At 40.7% G+C, this 23048-nt stretch overlaps 1 protein-coding gene across 3 annotated transcripts in view; it reads right to left on the minus strand.

The window, feature by feature from the left end:
• Nucleotides 1-23048, minus strand: part of AKT3 (AKT serine/threonine kinase 3) — a 161972-nt gene that overhangs the window by 92024 nt on the left and 46900 nt on the right. The window lies entirely within an intron of this gene.

Raw genomic sequence — 23048 nt, forward strand, 5'->3', positions numbered from 1 at the left:
TTTTAAATTAAATCTTTCATCTTCCTGATACTCTGAAGCCACAGATTATCTTCGATTTCTCCCCACTGCAAAACACTAACAACTAAACAATTATTCTTCTTATGTCAAGAAACCCTCCTCCCATCACTGGTCCAAATCCCAGAGACAGAGATGGGGACACTTGGTCAAGTTGTAAGTGGCTGAAAAAAACCTTTTCCTTCCCTCTTTTCTTCCCCTGTGCAGTTTGGCACCGCCAAAAGGACCATGCTGTGCTACAGGAAGGGACTGGCGCTGTGTAGGTGCCTGAAGAACTCTTAAACATGCATCTTCCTATTTAGAGCATTTATAGCATAACTGTTTATATACTTAAGTTTCATTTGATGAAAGTCATCTGCGTTCTGAAACATTTCTGTGTGTCTCCAGCACAGATAACCAAACAAAGAAGCCTTTCCAATAAAAACTTAGAGTAAGAAAAATAAACTCGGGTACAGAACTTCTTAAAACATCCTTTAAAATTGTCTATCTGTGACATAAAAACTGGAAGAAATGACAATGGAATAAAGCTATCCTTTTATTTCAAACTCCAAAGAGGAAAAGGAAAAGAAAAAAGAAAAAAGAAAAAAAAAAAGAAAAAGATCTCATGCCAGAATGAGGTACGAGGACATATGGGCAGTCTATCACCTGACTACCAAACAGCAGTACTAAGGCTGACACATGTTTGTTAATCCCGAGAGGTAAAACGCTGCTTTGTCTTCTGGGGGTCGTGCTGCAGATGAGTGCCCGTTATGCCGCTGATGCATTTTTCCATGCTGACATTCCCCAGGGAATCCGAGTTCCCCATCAGGGAGAAGGGACAGAAATTTTTCGCCTCCTCTAAGAGCCTTCCATAATGTTGTTTACTGAGTGCACCCATAAGAGCAGCAAGCATCAGCAGCACAGCCAAAAGGGTTTGAACAAAAGCTTTTCCTCTGGATGTCTACAGTTTAATTCTGTTAATTCTTTTACCAGGACTCTTTAGTTTCAGCTTGGTCTCGTAACACCAGATCACCGTTTGCGAGGGAAGGACTGAACTTCAGTGACGTGATTACTGGTTACAGACAGCAACCCCTCTTCAGACAATCCGAGATGATGAAGGGGAGGAACATTTCCCGGAGGTCTGGCCACTCTCTAATGTACTTTTTTATCTCCCTATGGGGCAGAATAAGGTGAGGTCAAGGGAGAAATGATCAGTAGCTACAGAAACACTCTAGCCCTCTACAGGTTTCTCCTTCTCCCAAAATAAGTCTGTTTTCAGACTCCGCTGTTTCTAACAAAACCCCTCAGAGAACTCCAGGTGCAATTTTTCATAACACCCCAGCTGAGCCAGCTGAGGAGAAACCCTGCCTCCTGCTCCTTCCAGTCCTGCAGTCCAGTGGTCTTCCTTGTCTCATCTGCCACTTCTGCAGCTCACTAGTCCAATAGGGATAAATAATAAATAAATGAATGAATAGAAAAATAAATAAATAAATAGATGGGAGAGGTGGGGGATAGAGAAGGGCAGGAATAGGACAGTCTCCTGCAAGATCAGATGCGTGACCCCATCAGCTGACAAGTCGTAGTCTTGCTAAATCCATCACAAGGTGGCTAGGGGGGGCTATATTCCAGGCAGGGTCTAGCTGAATCTCCTCCTTCATTAGCAGCACACCATTAGATCTGATGAGGTATAAAAACATCCTCTCGCTACTGTTTTCCAAACTCCCCCTTCTCCCCGACACACTGGGCATCTGTTTAAAGGATCTGGCTCTGCGAGTACCAAGTGGGAGGGCTGTACGTGTATCTATTGTTGACTGTACAAGCGCCAAGCAGACAACACACAGCTCCTCGTTTGTAGAAGGATGGTCACGCTGCCCCATCGCATCCTTCACGCACATTTGCTCCTTAGGTGAAATTGCAGCAATGACAACACGCCTGCCTTCGCTTAAGGAGGAAAATTACCAGTGACTTACACAGTACTTTCAGCTCCCTCACTCTCCAAGTCTGTATTTGTGCCACCACAAATACAACATTTATATTCTTGACCCAGCAACCCTCCAGGCACTAAAGAAAGTGCCTTGACGGTGTCTTGAAACAACTCCATTTACTTAGCATGTCAAAACAATATTAAGAAATTACTTGATTACCACGAATCAGTACCTTCACATCAAAAAGTTTAAAGGACTAATGGGCTTAACCAAGTATAATGAGAAAAACATACACAGCAAAGGAAGCATGTGGACACTCCACAGGCAGTAAGAGAGCTCTAACTGTCCGTGACACTGAGGATGAAAGTGCCAAAGTGGTGGCAACTGCAGTACCCAGCTAAGAAAGACTATGAAACACAATAGGAACTACAGTAATTTTATCTTTTAATATAGATACAGTGCTTCTCAAACGACACGTCAGCGGGGTCCTCAGCAAAGAGCAACTGGATTTTCACTCTTTCGTTTGAATAACACTCTGAGCAAGCCTCAGACAAATTATCAAGTTTACATTTCACTGCTAATCTGAGTATCTATTGTGCAAATCTATATAGGACATTGTGTGATTTTTATTCATGGTATCATATATTTTAAGACAAAAAGGAACATCTCATCATTTCAGGATGAACTCTTCAAGGAGGTCACAGAACTTCCCACCGTTACAGTGGCAAAACATAAATAAATAAATAAATAAATGGTTTTTTTTAGTGCTTATCTTCCAAAACTCTGTCTTTTTTTGAGAGTAGCAAGATGCTCTCCTTAGTATTTTTCAATCTTTATCTTAGTTCTGAATCCTCTGGATTCAAAACTCAGTCACAGAGCTCCACTACTCCTTACGCTGCTGCATTAAAGAGCTTTTTACGTTTCCCCATTAAGGTTCTTTCTCCTGGCAAGGCAATCCCATACCCCTCAGTAGCCACACAGGTTCTCAGAATCTCATCTTCTAAAGTCATTCTCTCCAGTGCTAAAAGCACTATCATTTTTCTTCTCCACTATTTCTCCAGGATGTAAATATTCATTTTAATATTAAATATTAAAAGAGAAACTGGAATGGAACTCATAATTCCCATCTCTCTACACAAATTTACTTCTCTGTATTCTTACTATGCATCTTGAGAGGCTGCAAGAAAACCATTTTCTACAGAACTTGCCTAGGAGCTCTCAAGAATTCTAAGCATTACAGAACCTAAAGATTTTATTTAGCACAACAAGTTTCAAAATTTTTCAGCTCACAGAACCCTAACATTTTCCAGCAGAAACATGAAGTACTAAACACCCAGAGAAGCGCTGCATCCTATGCCCTGGACAAGTTGGCCGGGATTTTTCAGTAACCTTTTGTAGACTCTTCCAAGGCAGTCCACAGATCCCCCTGGATCCACAAACAGGATGGAAACTACTATTATTATTACTTTTAACTACTATTAACTTACTATTTAAAATATACTGCTTCTCTAGTGGAAGATTTCTCCATCTCCCAGGAATCTATCTGAATGCTTCAGGAGTTTAGCACTGGAGTAGAAGAAAGCTGCTCAATTAAATCTGATATGCAAATATTCAACATCAACAGAAAAATATAGGTAAGAGTTTAAAAAAAGGGGGGGCGGGGGAGGATCAGCTCAAAAGACCTTACAAATGGGCAGAAGACTACTGAAAATACTATAAGGCTAGGAAAAAACAATGGCCACAATTCAAAAGGAAAGTAACATAGTTCTCCCTTCCTCACCCTCCTCCATGCCAAAATCCACCTGGATGGTTTAAAGGAAAAGTTAAAAGGTGATTACAGGGAAAAGGTCACTATTAAGAATGAAAAGATTGCCCAAATGAGGAAGAAAGGGAAAGATGATAAAACATGTCCAGGCAATGTAAACATAAAATTAAGAGAACTAGAAAAGAATTTGAAGAGCTTCTTGCAAATGATGCTCATCAGCGAAACCAGGAAGTCAGACAAGAAATCAGTGGGATTTACTGCTCGGTAACAAAAGCCCAGAAAGAAAAATGGAGATAAGGGAACTCGAGGATAAGGGAACTCAAGGATAAGGCCACAGCAGAGAAGCACTACGAATTATTTGCCCTGGCCTTTATTGCTAAACACACTGGCAAGCTACCCAAACCCAGACCATTCCCAGGAGTAGACAACTGAAAGCTAGATGATTTCATGTAAACGTGCAGGAATTATTCGATGTCAATAAGTCACCAAGACTGGATGACAGTCAGCCAGGAGTGCTGAAGGAACTGAAGTGTGAAATCGGTGAGGTACAACCCATCCCTACAAATGGCCACGCGCCCAGAAGACTGGTGGGTTGCCAACACAACTTCAAACAAACAACGAGACTCTAGAAAGGACCCCAGAAACTACCTGCGAGTCTGACTTCTGCTACTGGTAAGTCGCCAGAGTCTACAGTAAGACCACAGAGCACGTGAGGTGACATGGGTCTGTTGGGAAGGTGCCATCACCGCTGCTATGCAGGGGAAGCCTGTCTCGCTCACCTGATGGAGTTCCACAAGGGGGCAAGAAACATGAGGGCAAAGGGCATCCAGTAAGCAAAATGTGTTTGTCAAGGTTCCTCCCCGAATACAATTAAAGGAATTAAGTTGCCACAGGATTGGAGAAATACAATCTGAAAGGTGGGTAAGGGAGAGGAAACAAAACATAAGGCTTAATGGTCACTTTTCAGCATAAGAAAGAGTCAGGAGGTCCCTCAGGGATCCATGCTGGCATCATTTCTATATGACATCTTCATCAATGACCTGGACAGTAGAGTAATCCAAGAAATCTTACAGATGATACTACACTGTAGTGGACAATCAAATGCCATGAGTATGGCATGGAAAAAGAGAAGGATCTAACCAAATTGAGTGGGCAGCGATGACGAATGAACATCACAGACATAAATGTGAAGTAATGTATCTAGGAAAAAAATAACCTAAACTATCCCTCACAATGTTTACCTTAGAACCACAAATTATAGTTTAGTTGAGTCCTGGATTCACCACTGACACCTCTATGAAATCATAAGTTCATGTACAACAGCAAAAAAACTGACAAAATGTTGGCCATGTCAGAAAGGACACTGAGAACAAGAGAAAGGACATGATTTTTCTGATACTTCTGTGCCCACATCTTCATTACCCTGTGCAGTCTTGTCTCCATCCATACCTCAGGAAGAACATAGCGGAATTATGAGCAAGTAGACAGAAGGGCAACCAACATGATGCAGTGGACGGAGCAACCACCTCTTCTAAGACAGGATGAAAAGATGGGAACTCTTTAGTTTGGAGAGGAGAAGGATGAGGTTTACAAAACCATAAAGGCACTCAGTAAGTGCAGTACTGCTGTTCACCAAATACACAACACAAATACACAATAGTTCAGGCACTTGGAGAAACAGGTCCACAAATAGATAGTAGAAGGATCACACAGAGATATGCCACCTAATTTATTAATACGACAGTTCTGGACACTGGGTAAGTGCAAGGGGAATAAAAGGCAAGAAAATGGCCAAGCTTGCAAGCTCTCCCTGAATAGCATCTCCTCTGCCATCGCTGCAGATAGAATACCGGGCTAGATGGGCCACTGCTGCGACTCAGTAGGCTATTCCTAACGTTACATTTACTTGAAAGAAGTTTTCCTGGCTTGTAAGCCAACAGCCTTGCAACAATTTAAAACCATAATTTCTTCTCCTATCTGCTGTATGCACGAAGAACAGGTTATATTATCACTTGTCTTTTCTTATTTAGCCTTAACAATTGCAACTCATCCAACCTATACTCACAGGTTACGCTCCCGTATCGCTAGAGCACTCTCACTGCTGGGTACTTAGCATCGTGGAACTGCAGCACCCGGAACTGGAGGCAGTCGTCCAGCTAACAACGTGTTGCTCAACGGAGCAGAAAGAGGCATCTCTATTACTGTTTATGCATGCCTGTGTTTGCCCTCTTCACAGCACTGAGATATAATTAATACCCAGTTTGTGATCCATGGTACCCGCTGCAATTTCTTCTGGAGTGTACTTACCCAGCCACTCGTTATCCATTCACCTCTTCGTAAAGCAGATCATTCTAGAACGCAGGTCGACCTCGCTCCCCCTGAACAGCTTCCAGCTCCTCACACGCCAAATCTCCACACTACCAACACCATTCTAAATGCTAATCCCATCCTCCAGCACACCTGCAGCCCCTTCCATTGTGGAGACACCTCAAACCATGAATAACCATTCTCTTCTCCATCACTCACCTCATCACTGGAAGTACTGCCTAGGCAGAAGTCAGGAAACAGCCTAACAAGATTCTACTCCAAATTCACTTCCATTTTGTTAAAACCTTTAATAATTACTCAGCACAGTTTTCTAACAGTTTTGCTCTTAGAAACAAACCTCACAGTTGTTTCATCTTGTTTCCTTATGAAAATGTTGTTCGCAGAATATCAGAAGCCTGACTGAACCCAAGACACGACATCCGAAGCTTCTCTGTGTACACAAAGATTGCTACCTTGTCAATAGAAGGAAATTTGAAGTTTGATACATTTTAACGCTGCCAAATCCACAGTGAGTCATCTCATTTTCTAGACCTTCATAAATAGTTTACTTGTTCCAGTATCTTCCCTTAAGTTAAATTGATGTTAAGCATTTTCCATATTAAAACACACTTTGGTTGAACATAAAAAACACGAAAAGCCATCAAAGAGATTTTCTGACGTATTTATTACATTACAGTCTATGTTATCCAGAGATTTTATCATCAACGATTTTGTGTTTGTTTTCTAAAGTACTGAACCTGTCCAATAAGAGCCAGTTGTAAAAATGATCACTGCAGAATGCAAGAAGAGTTATCATCACACAGATTCATCTCTCACATTTTTAAACATCCCTTACAGTTTGACTTAGGTTATATAACAATAGGAAGGGGGGGGACGGAGGAATTCACCTTAGTCTCATAAAATTATGAAGGAAGAAAAAAATAATCCAGCTTAGTCTCAAAAGCAGCAAAGGATTTACTAAAGGTCTTGTTCCTTTGTGTAAAAGAGGCCACATGACTGATCTTTAACTCTGACATTAACACAACATAGTAAGAGTGTTCCAGAATAATGGCATAATTAACTCAAAATGCCTACTGCAAATATAAAAGAAAAACACCTTCAAATATTCAACAAATAGCACCTTGCCACGACTATTGTTATCTGCTGCTGCCGCCAATCAGTATTGTTATGGTTGTACAAAGACTCCAGTGCACCAGACTGTCGCTAATTATGTATATTCAAGTGATTAGCAAGCACTTGTTGCCTCGTTCACACCACCCTCCAAACAGCAGCCTTTGAGAGGAGAATAGACTGCAAATTTATTGAGAGAACACTGTTAATCCTTTGGGGAGAATGTAAATGTAAACAGGACTACTCTACATCAAGGTGCTTTGACAACAAAAATCATCTGCATAAACACATGCTCAACAACAAACAGGTGTTCTATTTCACAACTAGCGCCCATTTGATGCTTTCAAGTAAGCATTATGCACAAACTGTTAGAAGTACTTTGAAACCAGCTGCAATTACTATAATTAGCTGTCTTCCTACACTTTGGGCTTTTTTTTCCTTGTACCTGTTCAGCATTGTGCTGCCTGCAATATGTAACCCCAAGCAAAGCTGCGGTTTTAGCCTCCTGCTTAAAGTTTACTATCCTCTCACCTCTGCATGCACCGTTAAGTTCGTATCGGCATTAAAGTGCCACAAGTTATAAGATGATGTCTGCATTAAATAAGAGCCCTATGAATGTAAGGTCACTCATCTAACACTCATAGTGAATACGAAAACAAGGACAACTGCCAAAACAGCACCATAAAAATAGTAAGCCTTCAATGCGCAGGATTTCCCTTTTTTACAGAAATGTCCCTAGGAACTAACAAGATTTATTTTTAATAACAAGAACTTTACTTCTAGTTTTATCAGACAATAGGTGGTGAAAAGTCTTGCTTGCAGACAGCTACTCGTTCTAATACGCTCCAAGTAAACGCTTTAAGCAATTGTTTGGTCAGCATGCACACGCTTCCTTCTGTTCAATGAATACAAAGTACGTATAAAGCACCTCCGCATTATTTTTTATTCTTATTAGAACGATGTATTCAAGTGTCTTTCTGTTTTCACTCAGCCTTTCGTGGCATCTACCCAGCTCTTGGTTTTCAGCAGTTTGAAACACTCCACCACAGCATTTCTGTAGGCGAGTTCAACACGAACAATGAACAAGTCCAGTGGCCTTTCCTCCCAAGTCAAACCCTAACGTGCTAATTTCACAACCTTGGCAGTGCCACCTAGAGATAGCTAAAATCCTAATCTCCCACCTTATGATTTGCCAGATTTTAACCACTGAACTGAATAATTCCATATTCAGCACCTGCTGAGAGAAGACTTTTTTTCACAAATGAAAAGCTTAACAAGCAAAGCCCAGGGAGTAAGAATGCAGCTGGAAGGAAGGGCTAAAGATGACAAATACACAGTAGTAGAAGGAGGACAGGCTACAGGCGACGGAAAGAAAGAGGCTCTTTCACTCTGGGTGAAACAGGCAAGGAAATCTGTGATCAGCAGAGGAAAACCTATGCTACAGCACTTTTCCAAGTCTACTAGACATCCTACTGTTGACAGGTTAATTTGACAGCCTCCACCAACATCAAAATGTACCTGAGGTCCCCCTAATGCTTTTTTCATCTGTAACAGAAGAGTTCTATTTTTATAGACGTCCACACCGGGTGATTTACAGAGCTCTGTACATTTTTAACAACAGCCACTACTTTCTTCCCACCAACTTCTGCTCAGCTGGAAATGATACGAAAGCGTCAGTTCTGTTGGGCCAGCCAAGCAATACACATTGTATTCATAGCAGTTATTCCCCAAGAGACCAAAAGAATGACCAAAAAGATTAATAAAAAGTTGTAGTATTACAAGACCTCCCACAGAAATGCAGGGAGCATTGTACATCTAGAAAACTCCAGGCAAAGCTAATTTTGGGGCTTCTTCCAGAGAGACACCATCCTTTGGGAAGCACAGAGGATGACAAAACAATAGTTGCTCTCATTTTCTCTGTTAGCTCTTATGGCAAAGATATATGTAGTGAACCCAGCAGTTTCAATTGTACAACCAGTCCCCACGATGACATGGACATTTCTTTTTCCCTGCTGTTTCTTTCTGGACAAACAGAAAAATCTGGCAAGTAATAATAATAAAAAAAAGAGACTATATCTACAGCTTGTATATTCATATATGAAGAAATACCAGATTCAGAGTTATCTTAAGCTTTTAATGTGCGCTAACAGCTGTAAATTAGAGAACATTGTCTTCTGTTAGTCATCTGAGATTTGTATTCCTAGCTCTCACACCATAATCCCAAATCAAATTTCACAATACAGTAGCACCCAACCACTGAAAAAATGCAAACGCTGCATCGCATCAACACTACCATTCATTTGACCTGCAGTAAAGTAATACAAAGAGCTAAATTTATCATTTTTATTTTTTTGGTATAGGGTAATTTCTTACGTCAGTTTAATTCCCCGAACCACCACTGCTCACCTAAATGAACACTGCTTACAGCAGAAGATGAAGCTGGAATGCCCATGCAGAGGTCTCAGCTTGTAGCCCCTTCTTCCCCCTTCTAGAAAGAGCCAGGCACCAGTTTAGCGAAGTATATCATCATCTCTGTCTCGGCACGTGAGCAGATATGCAATGGTTTCAGCTAACCCTTCTGATTTTGTAGTAAACTAGACCAAGAGTTAGAAATTTGTTACAGAATTTCTGATGGGAATGGTAACTTCTGCTGTCACCATGTGAAGAGGTGGGAAGGGGGCAACAAACAGCTGGGAAATGCTTAAAGAGCTTCAAGTAGATACACAAACATGGTTCAGTTATTTTACTGTCAAATAAGTCAGCTATATGCTAAACAGAAACTACAACTATAAGGGTGTTTACTACTCATTCATATAATCACCACACATAAAGTTACATGCAGACACATCCGCTCTCTGTTTGTTTACTTAAAATTCTTTGTGAGACTCAAAGGCTACTAATTAGGAGAAATACTGTATTGAATTCCAACATCAGGAGGAGTTTAGAACTTGGTATCTCATTTACACACACAAGCATGTACTGATTCTGTGTTTCAAGTAAAAGATGCAAGACAGTAAAAGAAGAGCATGTAGCAGAGATCACTATCAGCATTTGCAAAGAAATATGGGTTATTTTATAAAAGTATTAAAGCTTTACAAACTAACAGCATCCTGAAAAACACATGCGTATGTTTACATTCACTTTATTACAGGGTGTATATTTAAGCATGCGTATGAGACCGCTATGAAAACATTCTAAAGAAATGCTTTGAAATTGCAAGTCTTAAATGCATCAAACAAATAAACAAAAAAATGATACTAGTCAGCCACAGGTTCCAGAGAAGAAAGAAACATAATTTTACCATGAGAACATTCTGAGCTTTATAGCATTGCGGTTACCTCTGATTTACTGTGTTTCATTATGCTCTTCTCTTAAAAAACCCTTTTCCATGAATGCTGTATCCATATTTTTCTTTTTTTTTTTTTTTTTTTTTATGTGCTCTGATGAAAGGTGAGATTTTCCTAAAAACAGAGTTGGGCAGATGAAAAAGAAATTTTTGTATCAAGCTAACGTTCTTAGCTAACATTCCTAGCAAGTCTCATACCAGACTATTGTTACTTAAGGCTAAATACTTCCTACAAAACACTACATGGTGGTTACACACGCATCAGATCTGACTGCTGGATCCAGAGGGTCTTTAGGATAGACCAGCTGCTCCTTCCAAAAGCTCAGGTAAGCAAGGAGGGGACAGCCAGCCTGCCCTTTCAGGACTCCAAAGAGTAATTTGTTAGCTAGCATCCACCAGGAATGATAAGGTGACTAGTATGAGCCAAAGCCTGGCACCCACGCAGCCCTTGCATATATTTCTCTTATTATTTTGAAGTCCTGTCAAGGAGGACTAATTTGCAGTGCCAGAGAAACTACAGTACTCATTAATATGCTGAAGAAAGCACAAGCAATCCAACTGTGTTCAACATTCTCCAAACGAAGTAACCCAGCCCACAGGTGTAGCCTGTAAGCTTTGGTGACCAAACTTTAGCCAAAGGTTTTAATGAGGTGAAAGTTTAATTGCTGGTATGGAAAGGAAATTCTCTTTTCAGAAATTGCCAGAAGTCCCCATTTTGTGGCAAAGACTCCATACAGGTTGTGTACGTGACGGTCTCCTGCAAAAATGAACTCCTCGGGCTGCTATATGAGGAGATGCAGAGCAACGAGGGAGCTGCAGCCAACAGACTGGGTGACAGAGCGAGTGACGAGGCGCAGCTAATGGCACCACTTAGACACCACCTCAGTGTCAGAAACGACTGGCAGTGAACAAAGGTAGCAGGAGCAATTAAAAAGGCCCTCAGAACCAACCTGGCATGGACAATGCAGTCTTCAAATCAAATGCTCCAGAGCACTGAAGCCTACACAGGAGCAACTACCTAAAGCTGTGACTCTTGCTACAGCCCTGGCCACCCGGACCGAGGCAGGACCCTGCCCACCAGGCAGGGCTGCTCTAGCAACAGACCAAACGAAATACAACGGGAGGACCAGGATTAGTGACAGGCTGCTTTGGCAAGGACTCATAGCTCTAGGAGGTTTGGGTCATGACTACTGCCAACACGTTTGGGCATAACTACCAATACTGTTACGGTGTTACCAACGGTTCAGATTTCCCAAACTTACCTTCATTATCTCCTTTTAATAACTTGCACAAGACCAGCTAGAAAAGGTCACTTATTGTCCTGGTTTTCCAGGTAAGAAATTAAGTTGGTAACGTTGAAGTGTTTCTGTAAGGACCCCTCAAACAGCTAACAACGAGGTTTTGGCAGAACAGCATCCTTCCTCACGGACCAAGCCTCTGGAAAGAGAGCACATTTTTGTAGGAAGAGTGCAGTAAGTTGTGTTCTCTGGCTGCCTCCATACTTCATTCCTCCTAATTCCCCGGGGGGCAGTGGGGGCAAACCACCAACCCCAAAACAAACCTGATCATATGTTTATTAAAAACATAGATACTCTCTGAAATCCTTCTTCAGCAGATTGCCTGAAAGTACTTTGCTGGTTTGTTGTTTAATAAATAAGCAACGTCTAGTGGTTGGAACAGTATTTAAAAGGGGTGAGACAGCAATACTTGTACAAATATTTAAAAGTGGTACGCTTTCAAAAGCAGTTTGTTACACGGGGCCATATTATAGCTAAAGCGTTTAGAACTCAGCTGACTAAATGAAATTTGCTTATGCCAAAACAGCCAAGGGCAGAGCTGGTGCATTGTGATGGAGATGAGAGCCCCCCACGCCACTCCGAGCGCAGCTCCACAAGCCCTTTCTCCAAGTAGCCTTTGTGGTGCTCACTTGCACAACCCCAGAGCGGTGCAAAGCAGTTGCTCCTCTTCTACCCTGTTCCCAGGGCGGGCAGGGGCTGTCGGCGACTTTCGGAGCGGTGCCCGGGGTGATGTCACACTGGTACTGCAGGGGAGGAACAGTACCAGGAAGCGTCAAACCCTCGCATTGTGCAGGGGGGATCAGCACATGGGGGCAGGTTGTAAATCTGGCCGGGGACCAGCGAGACTTTAGATCACGATTTCACTCGAGGAGGCAGCTGTAGCAATAAACACAACGTTCGCTTCTGTTCCGCGGGATGTTTCAAATGTAAACATTCACTCTATAGCTGAATTCCCAGTTTACATTACACTAAGCACAAAGAAGAAGAAATGCAAATAGCTGACCCGGAGTAAAGCTAATACATCTCTAAGTGTTGATTCCCAAATACTTTCAGATAATTCTCTTTCCCTCTTCCACAAAATACCTTTGGAGTGACATCACTACAGTTTTAAACAGCAAACTACATTTATGACCCTGAGAAGTTAAACAGAAGGAGGAAACAATGAATGAGATCATCCGGGGAGGGGCGAGAAGGGGGGAAAGTTTCTTTTCACAAATTACAGCCACTTTTTTTTTTTCTCCCTTTTTTTATTTTTTTTTTAATTTTTACTTTAAAAAAAATTTGCATCCTAAAGCTTTTCTCAGTCTCTCCATTATGTAACAGTTCTTTAGGAAACCGCCAGCTACCCTGACAACTGTGATGTTTTGCCAGAGTGGCTTTGTCTAAATCCTAAAGCAGCACTTGGCTATGCGCTGAGCCCAGTGGCTGCCTGTGATCTGAATGCCAATTAAGAGTGCTGTCCCTCTTGTCTGACAAGTCAGAGACTTAAAGGTCTATCTGAGGTCAGCAAACTGTCTGGGCTACTTTTGTGAGCTTAAGAGACCAAGGAACACAGCAACAACACAGCCCTTTCCTTTAAGTGTCACACTGGGCAAAGAGCGTTTCATGTACAATTGTCAGCGCGTTTTATTTAGGGCAGAAAGAGAGATATTCCGCATGTCTTGCTTCGGTTTCCTTTCCAGTCTTGCTTTCATTCCCTGTATCACCAATGAAATTCAACCTCCTAGTGGACAGGTAGGGATGAAGACTAAACTACTGGTATTTTATAAAAATCGATCAAAGAAACATACATATCCGAAATTCAATTACCAAGATCACCAAAAGCTAATAGTGGAATACAGAATCTGTCCAGTTTGGCATATATTCCCTCTAACTCTGGTGTACCGGCTCTATAATGTTTGATTCTCCAGCTTCCCTTCAAGTCCCCAATCAAACAAGCCCTGTATCACCGACTTTAAACTTCCATTTTTCATCGCAAACCATGAGAAATAGCGCAGCAGGCCAAAAAGTGCTCAAAAATGGTGTTTGCCCAGATTTATTATAAACACCTTGAAAGTCTGTTTTTTTGACACTTACAAGAGAACTTTTAAGACGGCAATGGTGATATATTCCATCACTATCAGTAGTTATGAGGAAGCAGTAACTTCCTTTCCATTCCTGCACATCATTTCTACTTTTGGAGGTGGAGACGTAACTACCTGCTACCTACATGAAATGTTAACTTTTTTTTTTCTAACTATTACTTTTTATGTAAACAGCAAAATCTTACTTTGTTTGATGAGCTCTAAAATGCAAGCCAACTTCTTTGCAAATATTTACTGAAAACTATTAGCTGAGTGCATTTTCTCATTAAAGAAACCGTTTTACCACCTTCCCTTGTAATTGGCAATGTAATCTTCGGTTCTTTTCACTGAAAATTGCAGTTTAAATACTCTGCATTCTTACACACCAGCATCTTTCATTAACCCCAAAAGGAAAGGCTACCTTGTTTTCCAGGTTGATAAAGACTGAAGACAACTAAATTTTGCATGAGCAATTACTCTGTTCTTTTCAAGAAGGCTTAGGGACAACCTGCGTTACTGCATAATTCCCACACAGAATTCCATGAGATGAGATGAAGAAAAATTGTAGTGTATATACTAACTTGTAGAAGGCACTTCAATTTTAGACATTACAGTTAAAAAAAAAATGAAAAAATGTAGTTGGTCATCAACTTGTCAGATAAAACCACAAACTAAAGAGAGAGTAAAGAGAAAAGCTGTGCTGAAACCAAGGCTGAATCTCCCGCTAAGGAAGGCTGCTAATACATTTTTGAACTTGCAAACTATTCCTTGTACTGCTACATTAAGGAAAAAACTTTCAGTGATATATTTTTGGCATATGATCTTGCGGGGGAGGTTGCTTTTTTACTTTATTTTACCTAGAGTTAATTCATTCATTCTGAATGTTACTGTGAGCAAGAGGGAGAACCGGTATGGAGTAACAGTTACGTAATTGGTAAAACAAAATCCTGTGGGATATTTATAAATATATAGAGTCTGTTTAAAGCTACATTAAAAATACTGAAATGAGAACTTGGTTCTAGAGCTGTATGTTTTTAAGGAAAGAATTTCATAAAGCTCATCTTGTATTTTTTTTTTTTTCAAGCCATTACCTTTGTTATAATCCTTTCATTTTCCTCATATCTCAAAGTGTTCACCCTAACTCCTGGCCAGAAAGGGCATTTCAAAGATACAACCCTACGCAACGCTTACACAAACCTTACTGAAAATATTCCCCAATCTTCCTCCCAGCTGTTAAGTCAAGCCCCCAGCACTTCTGCCTCAAACGTCCACAACACACAGCACGCACGTCTCACATCGGTGAGCTCCTCCCTGAAGTCTCTAGCTTTGACAGGACACGTTCCCAACTTGTGTTGTTCACTCTTCCACATTTGCAAGACTGTTGAGGTCTTGGGGAAATCTCCCCTCCTAAGGAAGTGCTCAGCAAAACACTTCTTAAGACAGTGTTTGTTGTACAAGCAACCTCAGATCTCACAGCACTGCAACTCAAGTTGCATCATCGTTGACATCAATAGTGGCTTTGGGCCAAAACATCAGATTTCCATTACGTGAAACTCGGGCATTTGCTACCCCATATAAGAATTATAACTTTCTGCAGTGATCAAGAAGGCCTTGTGTGACCATGGATAAATAACCCTTTTTCTGATGAATTTAGCAACCTTGTAAAGAACGGGAATAACTTCATGAAAAATAAAATAAAAATCAATAAACCCTGCCCCAATTTGTGACCCCGAGGATTCCAAGTCTTCAGCCATGCTTTCAGCACTGCTGTAAGGCACATGCCTGACAGCCCTTCCACAGCAACACGCGCCTCCAGGCTCGCAGCCGGCTGGTGAATCACCCACCGATGGCACTGAAAGACAAACTCCCAGAAGCAGAAATTCAAAGCTTCCTCCACAGCTTGAGGGAATCACTTTGGTTCCTCGGTGCTCTTGTCTTGGGATGAATTCCCCACGATTTTCAGAGAAGTAAATGCTCAAAGTTTTGCAGCTTCTGTGTTAGACCAGGATTGCACTATTAATTTATCTTATTGACCACATGATTGCTGCCCGGCATCAAGAATAGCCCTATATTAAGTGAAACCTATTACGAGAAATGATAAAATCAACTGCTCATTTTGATTTCTTTCTTTTATCTTCCCTCTCCATATCCATGCAGCATCACAGCGGTCATAGGGGAAATACCTTTACATATGGACCTCACCCACAATGCTCTCAATACACGGCTGCAGCCTCCACAACCGCCGACAGACAAAATCATTGTGCTCAGTGCTTACGCAGCAATAGTTGAAACACGAAACAATTTCAAAAGGATGCCGACCAGCAAAACATCAGCAGATGTCTGAAATGCAGAGAGGCCACGCAGGTTTAACAAACTCTCACACAGTTACAGTACATTTTATTTTTTAAAAAATAAAAAAAACAAATAAACAAACCAGATTATTATTATTATTTACACATTTTGGGATATCTATTGTGATAAATATTTGTATGTTGAGCAGAGCAGAGCAGCAGTTTGCTTTGTGGAATATAAATTAAGTAATCCACCTTACTTAGGCAACTTCATCTGGATTCACTCTTTCAGAAAGTGAGAAATAAAATACATTTTCTCAAACTCCCTTTCTTCCCCAGTTCTCCAGCCAGTGTCACCTTGCAATTTTATTTCAAGCCCTGTTCTGATATTTCAGTCTCCTTTTACTCACTTTGTGCAAGTGCAGAGCTACTGTACTTTCAACAATTTTAAGAACTGCCTCTAAAACAAATCCCCAAACTCATTCAAGCCCACAAACTTAAGAGACTATGTAGAACAAATTTCTGGAACACTACAAGTCAATGTGCTACATTTTCTTTCAACGTAAAGTTGTCTACTTCATGAATCTTAAAAAAACAACTGCAAAGAGAGTATGCTTGACACAATGCATGCTGTACGGATGAGCAGAATAATCCCCTCAGATTTTGGGTTCACAACTGAAACACATTCCCTACCTTTTGCTAAAAGCTTTGGATATGACAAGGAGGAAAAAAAAAAAAAAAAAAGAAGAAGAAAAAAAAAAAGGAAAAGTACTGGGGAAAGAAGATTGTCCAAAGATGTGTTTCAGCATCCTGGACTATTGCAAGGTTTTGAGATCAGGTGAGAACATCTTACATGTCTTGACAAGCAAATTCCATAATGGTCCATTACTGATCATCACTGCTTCTTTCTGATAACTTCTGACCTTTTTACAGCAGCCCATATGCGTACACTCAAGGTCTCCTCCTCAGACCACTCTGACTGGAAAAGGATTTTGATTACTACAGATTTACAAGTTTGATCACATTGTGGAGGTTTTTCACCCGACTGGCTGTGCCAGAGAAGCACAGCTATAAACTTCTTCAGGTTTATATGTTAATACAGGAAACCAGATCAAGGGCCTTATCAAGTCTCTTCCTCCCAGAAGACAAATGATTTAAGCAGTGTTAGAGGTAACAGCTCTCCTTCAAAGAAAATACTGTTTGGTGCCTTGACTATCCTTTCAAACCTTTGGCTGCTGTGAAAGGATGGTCCCACCTCTGCATTTGTTTGCACGTGTTGATAATTCAAGAAGTGCCATCCAGGCGGATTTTCCTGAGCAATTCCCACTTCCTCTGCACCCTTCCAACTGTAATATGTCTTAAGGAAATTCTAATTTGAGCTCCAAAAGAGGTCCAGGAAAACCGCAAACCAAAAAACTTGACACCTGAATTGAGCAAATTAGTATAAACTATTCTCAAGAAGAGAATTAGTGGGCAGACAAACTAAGTATGGAAAGACTGTCACAACAGCCTCTGTAAAAAGGAATTACACCTCAGAAATCTGAGGATTCTTTTTGAAGAGTTAATAAGCACTTAGATCAGAAAAGAATCCAACTGACATAGACTGTGCAGGTTTCCAAACAACGCTGACCAATATCCTTAACTTCAAAAACCTAAACTTCCACAAGAGAAAAGGAAGGATCCTCGCATTACAAATACATAAAATAAAGCAAGGTCAGAAAACAGGCAGAAAAAAAGACATCAGGGGAGACCTGCAGTGATCTACCCTTGAGTCCAGTCATATGTACATATGTACAGTCATAAATGACTAGTAAAAGAAGGCAAGAGGTGGTGAACCAATGCTGGTGATTATACAAAGCTGTTCAGGCAGCTAAAGAGGAAAGTCACCTGTGAAGAACTGCAGAAGGACTTAACACCTTTCCCTGTTCTTTATACTCTTCCCTAGCATCAAATGCTGGCTGCTATCAGAGACAGGATACACATCAGAGTAACCACTGGTGCTATCCTTACTTCCCTGTTTACTTGCAACAGAACAGGTCGGTTCCGTAGCCATAACCAAACCGAGTCACCAGAAGCTCCCAGCTGAGCTCACTCATGCACGTGTTCCAGGGCTTCCACCGTCACAACATCCCGTCTGGAGATGGATGCTGTCAAATGGTCCGCATTCACTTCTAAGTGGCTTCTCCTGAAAGACTCCTCCTGCCTAGAAGTATGAATTCAGTATCAAAATGTTCTAGAAATCCTCTCAAATTCTGATTTCTACCTACATGATGGTCTCTGAACCCCTTGGACACACAGATCAAGTCTCTCAAAAATCAGAATTAGTGCACTTTACAACTTTGGACACAGGTGCTGCAACCATAAGTACCTTTTATTTCAAGTATAGATGGACAGATGAAAGGTCTTTTCCAGGTGTGAATCCCAGCTCTCACATACCGTTTCAGTGGGAGCTGGCCACACTTAAACCATATTTGCTTCAAAATGCAATTTCCAAATTAAATCAGGTGCCCAGCTTCCACATTTGTAACTGCCCACTTGATACAGCGAAGAGACCAAAAATATTCCGGTACATAGGAGAAAGGAGAATCTACAGATCATATGGATTTCAGTATATGACCAATATAACAATACCCTCGCAAAAAATACACATTGGGTAGGGGTAGGAAAAAGAATCTCTGCAGTTTCACTTTATTGATGAGTCATTCGCTAGCCATAGAGTTCCAGTAGAAATACATCACCTTTATAAACAACTAAGAGAACAGTTATAATCAGCAATATAATACCCCTTCAGGATCTGTAGGCCTTGTTCTGTTTTCACCGTTCTCAACTTGATCTAGCTAAGAAGGGCCGTCATGATTTGAGAAACTCCCTGACAACCAGGGGCAGATTCCAGGAAAGCAGGACATTGATAACTTTGACTTTGAAGGAGTACAGGATCGTGAGAGTAACAGGAAAGGAAGAGAACGGAGCATTTAGACAGACAATAGAAAATTCAGTTATTTGAATGTGAAAGAGACTTTAGTCACATTTTACAACTAAACAAGTATTTGCAGTGGAAGAATAAGAATAGCGGGACAAAAAAATTTTACTGAAAAAAAAAAAAAATCACAAGAAGCAGGTTTGGGAGCTCAGGCAACAAAACCCCACTTCTGAACAGAAACACAGTTCCACCGGGGGCAAAGCGTTTAAATAACCATGCGAAACGGTACTTCATTACTAAGCACATTCAGCAAGTATACACAAGCATTTCAAGCCCTCTCCTTCCTAACCAATTAGCCTGATTTATTATTTCTTTTAACTTCACACTCTTACAGCCTTCTTACATTAAGCGAACCCACTGAGAAAAGGAAGTAACAGCTCTGCCACCACATACCTTGAGTCTTGCCAGACATCAAACACCTAGAGTACAAACTCTATACTTACACTTGCATAAAGAAAAACCCCCAGTGACATCTACTGTATACATCGTTCTCTGGTCACCTGGACTGCAGGCATCCAGGGTGCTAAACAAGATGCTGGACACCCTCCTCCCTTGTGTGCCGTTACCTACACCAACTGTTGTAGCTTACGCATTATTTTGGCAGACCAACAAGCCTGGGCAACCAAGAAGTACCCGCTATCCAACTGCTTTGTACAATCAATGTTAGAAAAAAATTTCCAAAACTATACCTGGTAAACAATTTTAAAACTCTGATTTAACAAAATTCAGGCAACTTCATTCCAAAGTGGGAAATAAATATATAATTACAAATATGTATATGCTTTACACACCCTCTTAAAGACATTCACATTTTAAAGCTCTTTGAGCTCTGTATAGGTTTACGTATTACATTTTCGTCAAATAAAGTGAATATTCACATCTAGTTTACATACACTTAATTTATAAGTCTCTTATCTGTGTTTCGAAACTCTTCCTCATAATGCAAGTCGATTCCTTTAATTACCTTGGGCTTTTCAGAGAAGAGTATGTCAAGGAGGAAAGTAGAGAGGCTGAACAATCTTCACAGTGTAACAACCAACAAGTTCTGGAAGAAAATCCGAGAGTGTCAAAGGGCAGCAGCGTCACCATATTCAAAGCAGGGAAGAGCAGGGAGGAGCGTGGCTGCCACCACCTCCCTCCGCAGCAGTAACGGCAGCGGCCTGAGCCCACCCCCATGGCACCCAGGGGCAGCCCTCCCTCCAGTTCAGCTGAAGTTGAACACAAGTTGAAACAAGTTCCCTGAAGTCGGTGATTTCCCAGGGAATTAGAGGAAGCTACGTTGTCATGCCATTGTATAAAAACATTACAGCAAACCTTCTGTCGAAGGGCTCTAGTAACCGAGCTTTGACATTCGACTTGGAGCTTTGCAGGGGGCTCACCTGATGTCAGAGGTGGCTGTAGAAAGAGCCACCCAAATGGGATTAATAGAAAAAAAAAAAAGAAAAAAAAAGGGGGGGGGGGGTTGTCTTTGTGTGTGTGCATATATACATATATATGTATATATCACTTCACACCAGGACTTGTTGAGCCCGGCAGCCCAGTTCTCCAAAGGCTTGTTACGCAGCACATTTTCTCCCCCCTGGCGCAGGGACTGACCAGGTCTTTTCCTGCAATTCCTCCTTCCGACAATCAGTTTTCTGCAACAGTGCCAGGCAACTGAATGAGAGCAGAGAGGCTCTTCTTGCATTCCAGATACTACCTTTAATGATGGCCAGGTAGCATAGAGATGAAAGAAGCAGTCCACGTGGAGTAATTCAGGTTGGGACAAATGCATTGCAGAACTCCGAGTAGGGCAATGGGGCAGCAGGAGATAAAAAGCACAAGATGGCAAAAGTGGGCAAGTGGCTGGGTAGGAAGTTTAGGAGTTGAGAGAAATTCAAAACAGTCATAGAAATGAGCTGGGATTCGCGACGGTCTGAGAAGAGAAAGAGAAAGAAGTGGGCCCGATGTGGAAGGTGTACGTGCAAATGAATAGCAGCATGGCAACCAAAGGAGGAGAGTATGAACACAGAAGGAACGGGAACGTGGGATTCAGCAGAAGGGGAAAGAAAAGTGATTGGCAAGGTCAGAAAGTACATTTCCCAAGAAGAGCTGAACTTAGGGGTCCAAAGTTTACGTTCTTCTGGCAGCGTACAGCTGTGAAAACCACTGGAAGTAGTGTTCCATTCCCCTCTAGTAGCTAGTTCTCATTACAGATAAGAGCTTGTTACAGCTACCAACTATTTATTTCAAGTGCAAATGTCTGTTCTAACCCAAATTGAGAGATGATATAACTCCACATGATATAATTACTTTTCAGTTGGCTTTTAAATACAAAATCACATCCAAAGCAAGCTCCTTTAAAAGGCTGACAAGTTAGTTACTAAGCAGAGTATTCAAAAAGTTTTAAAAATGCCAGAAAAAAAGTTGACTACGCAGGCTTCATTTCAGGTACATACACATTAGCATGGCAGCTCTGCTGCTGTCACTGAGCAAGAATGTACTCCATATTTCCTCTATTTTTATTTAGGATTTGGTCCCAAAGCCATTTCATCTTGTCTGATCAAATTCTCCAGCAGATACACTAAATTTAAGAACCCTTACACACAGTTATTTATCAGAAAGCCTACCTTGTATGCATATTAAGTATTGTCTTCATTATATGTCTATATATTTATCAGTGAATTTTCCACGTTACACTATTATTTACCTACATTTTAATTAATGTTTTTATTTCAAAGAGTAACTGTTGGCACACTATATTTTGTCTTGCATTTCTGTACCTAGAGATCTCCCCGGGGAAAAAAAAAAAACCAGCCCCTCAGTCCCTCAAAAAACAACAAAAAACCTCAAACCCAAAAACCCCACCCCAAACTCAGTGACAACTGCAATAACAGTATTCACTCGCAGTATCAAATAACAGAGAACTGTAAAACAACTGAAATTGCTCCAGCTCATACATCGTCTGAAATACATGAGTGTATCTTTCACAGTGTTAAACTGCTGAGGTAAACCTAAAAAGAAAACGGGCAATTTCCCCTTACTTATTTTCTGCAATTGCATTTTTTTTTCAACAGGTGGCAAAGAGCTGGGAATATAAAAATTCCTATAAATTTTTTGAAAATGCAGTACAAAACTTGCAAATGGTTATCACATTCCACCCCCAGCCCCAAGAAAAAACACAAACCACAGAAAAATTATAAACACAGATCTGTTCCTCAATGAGAAATGTCATATGCCAAACATGATATTTTAACATTTGAATGTTTGGAATTATTTCAATACTGAAAGCTGAAAGACTGTTTTAAAAAGAAAACAAACAAATGAATACAAAAGTCATGCTTTCTGCTATTCTGAATTACTTAAAAAAAAATATGGGGCTCATATCAGGCAAATGAAGCTTATGCTGTGATCTAACACCTCAAACAAAGTGATCAGCAACAGAACAGGAGTTAAATCTAAATTATGTTGCTCTCCCATATGAAACTATGAGGATCTTTCTTTCATGTCTCTTTTTGTAAACTCCTGCTCACTGTGTATGTTATAGAGCCTAACTGGTCTGATGTACATTCTTAATACACTATACTTTATCTTCCTAAACAAATCCAGATGGCAAATTTGTTTCTCATAACAACCAACTTTGTATACCTCTTTTTTTTTTTTTCCATTAAGTTTTCTAACTTACAAAGATTAGCAATACTAAACTGAACATTCCAAGTTTTAAGTAGAAAACAAGGTTTCATCAAAATTGTCTTTACCATGTTTCACCTGAGAAGAGAAGCTGCATGAAAAGCACACTAACAGTGGGATGGGGAGGTCTAGGGGTGACTTATTTTAAATGTGATTCATCAAATTTTTTCTCCCTTCCATGATTTATATAGCTACCAGAAACAACTAAGAGAGACTCAACCTTTCATTGCAGCATATACTTTGTGTTCTCCATACAGTATGCTTCTATTACCACCCCTT

Source organism: Falco cherrug, chromosome 6 (genome assembly GCF_023634085.1).
Source record: "Falco cherrug isolate bFalChe1 chromosome 6, bFalChe1.pri, whole genome shotgun sequence".
Lineage (NCBI taxonomy): Eukaryota > Metazoa > Chordata > Aves > Falconiformes > Falconidae > Falco > Falco cherrug.